At 55.9% G+C, this 2,927-nt stretch overlaps 1 protein-coding gene across 1 annotated transcript in view; it reads left to right on the top strand.

The window, feature by feature from the left end:
• NUDT3 (nudix (nucleoside diphosphate linked moiety X)-type motif 3) overlaps positions 1–1,055 on the top strand; it is a 31,566-nt gene extending 30,511 nt beyond the window's left edge. Inside the window, exon 6 of the transcript XR_663762.1 lies at positions 718–1,055. The gene's annotated coding sequence lies outside the window, so the exon portion shown is untranslated. The remainder of the gene's footprint in view (positions 1–717) is intronic.
• Positions 1,056–2,927: the final 1,872 nt, after the last annotated feature.

The raw sequence follows: 2,927 nt of genomic DNA, 5'->3' as shown, positions 1-2,927 counted from the left end.
TTCTTTCCTGAGTCGTTCAAGTGGCCGGGCCCGGGGGGGGTTGGGGGTGGGGGGGATGGCAGCAGCGGAGCGCGGTGAGTGATCTCCCGGGGTTTTCTGCTCCTGCGTGACGTGGTGGTGTCGGTTGGGATGTCTCGGCGGAGGCTCTTGGGCTGCTGCTGCCCAGCATGGGCATGTCGGTGAGTTTGGAGGAGGAAAAACTGGTGTAGAGAACAAACTTGCTAATTTATTAGAATTAAAAGAAGCCTGAGATTTTCAGTGATTTTCAATGAATCGTAAGTTAAATACTCAATTCTCCGTGAATTCTGGATGGTTTTGGACTTGTAATTCCCATAATCTGTTTTGCTTTATTTTTCTGGCTGCAGACTTCTGTTCCTCACTCCAGTGCTTTGTGTTTCTAATCTTCTGGTAAAGTTAACGTGGGTTTTTTTATGATACATTAAGTTGAAATGGTTTGCAAAAACACTTTACAACTGCAAGGGCACTTTGGAAATCTGGCATTTCAGCTGATGCTTTCTCTGACTGACTTGGACTTGTTCTTACTTCCGACACAGTTGTTCAAAGTCAAATGCATTCGGTAGAAAACACGTTTTGTTTTCTTTGAGGCTCAGATCTTAGTTCGAGCCTATGAATAATGCAGGCGCGCTCTTGCTCCTGCTCAGTCTTGGCTGGCAGGTGCAGTGTGTACCTACGTAATTTTCATCTGTTCATCCATAGTGTTCCGGAAAGACCGGCGGGCTCACTCTCTACTCCACACTCGGCTCTGGTATCATTACAAACCCCTGTCCCTCTTCTGCAATGAATCTGCGTGTGTTTTGAGCCTGGTGGTGAGACGGTGTGAAGCTGCGCTGATGTACGGCAGCTGGCAGTCCGGTTCCTTTCTCAAGGTGTTTCCTCTGTTTGAGCTGCGTGCGAGGGGGAGGTCATCACTGTCTTTAAAAGATTAAAAAAATAAATAAATAAAAAAGATAAAAAAAATTCGTGGATGCAAGTTTGACAAGAGTGTAGGCTGTAATCTAGTGCCAACCAATAAACACGCCAGTATTTCACACACGGCTCTGCTTGCTGCGTGGTCTCTCTTCTTCCCAGCGCTGTTGCCCACGTACGTGAACTTGGGGATTGGGCAATAACGTGTCGGTGGAGGAGAAAGCCCTCCCTGAAGTGGCTTGGTACCTTCACAGTATGGAAAAGAAAATTTGGAGGGATGTCGCCAACAGCCTGACGTTGAGGCGGGCTCGTCTGAGTGGGGAGGGCACCCTGCAATGAGACCGGGGTGAATTTTAAGGCACGGTGTAGTCTCCTTCAGATGTTTCTGGTCCTGACCAAGAGCCTTGTGAAGCAGAAGTGATCCTGACTCTGAAGCTGCTCACACCTATTTCACAAAGCCCTCACCGAACGTCCTTCACGTGGAAATAGCCCCTTGCTGTGGGAGAGGCTGGGTGCCACCCGCACCGAGAGCGCCAGCGCCCGCCGTGAGCTGCGGATCGCTGCTGCTGCCCCGGCGAGGGGAGCAGCGAGGGCTGGAGACGGCGAGAAATGTGTTCAGAGGTGCCAGCGTAGGTCAAGGAAAAATAACGTGAGCTGCTTCGGACCCCGTTCTTACAAATACCTGCTGTGTTTGTGCTCTACACCTGTGTGCACACACAAATGCTCTACCGAAGTCTGACCACTTACGCCGAGCCTGACCATGGGTTTTGGGAATCCCAAACCCTTTGGAGGTTTGATGTCTTCCCTGCCTGCCCGGTGGAGGCTGAGCAGCGGGAGATGCTCAGAGGCTGTCGGAGAGGATTTGGGATCAGTGCCGGGGCACGCGCGGCGAGCGGACAGGGCTCTTCGCGTAGCAGCAGGCTGCTTTCGGTGGGTCCCGCTGTCCTCACCACTGGTAGGATGGGACTCAGGATCACTCAGCACCTTCCTCAGCCTCCGCGTGCTCCAGCGAGAGCTGCTGCATCCCTCTGCCCCGCGCTGTGCCTGGCTGCAGGGGTAGCCGGGTGTGCCGGGGGCAGCTCCCACCCCACGGGTGCCTGACGCGGCCCCTTGGAGCCGTCCCTTACCCCAAACGCCCTCGTTTCTCCCCGGCTTGGGGCCCGGGCTCTGCTGATGCCCCAGTGCAGCAGATTTGCCTTGGGGCTGGGGAAGAGCGAACCGGCTTTGCCCGACTCCCAGGGCTCTGGTCTGGCCCTCGCTCAGCCGGGGTGGGGGTTTCTCCTCCTTTTGGGATGTGAAGCAAAATGCTGGGCAGGATCCACTAGCGTGCAGCCCCATCGCAGCAGCGAGGCTGTAAATACAGCCGTGGGAGCTCTCACGTTTGTCTGCAAAGCGAATGTGTCCTGGTTTGGAGATCCATCTCTCACCCCGCCCTTTGCAAATTCCCTTCGGGATCTGAATGCAACCGGTCTCCTCCTGCACCACGTTATGGCGACGAGGGAAAACACACCGGCCGGTGCACAGCACCCCCACGTTCACGACTGCGGCGTGGAGCTGAGGGCAAAATGAATCCGTGCTGATGGCGGAGTTAAGGCCTTCTCAGGCGAGTGGGGAGGTTAAGACCTTCGCAGGCGCGCGGGGAGGCAGAGCCGGACTGGGCGGCAGCACCCCCCCTCCGCCCCGGGTGAGCAGCCGGAGGGATGCGCTGGCTGGAAATCCAGCCACTTGCCCTTAGCTGCTTAAAGAGGCACTTAGCGGCTCAGCAAAGCTGTCCCCAATTATCTGCTGGGGGCTGAGCAGCGGAGAGGAGGGAGCTGATGTCTCTCACAGCCGGTTTTGGAGCAGAAATACCCCGTGTCGCTGTTCTAGCTCTCGTCGCCTGCCACAAATTTGCCCCCTCCCCCCCTGGTCATAAAGGTGCCACGTCCCCGGGACTGGTGGTGATGCTGCCCTCAGCCCCCTGGCATCCTTCCCCCACCCGGGGGGCAAGTAAGGGGGAG

This window comes from Pygoscelis adeliae, unplaced genomic scaffold, assembly GCF_000699105.1.
Source record: "Pygoscelis adeliae isolate BGI_AS28 unplaced genomic scaffold, ASM69910v1 Scaffold197, whole genome shotgun sequence".
Taxonomy (NCBI): Eukaryota; Metazoa; Chordata; class Aves; order Sphenisciformes; family Spheniscidae; genus Pygoscelis; species Pygoscelis adeliae.
This window is presented reverse-complemented; position numbering and strand designations above follow the sequence as displayed.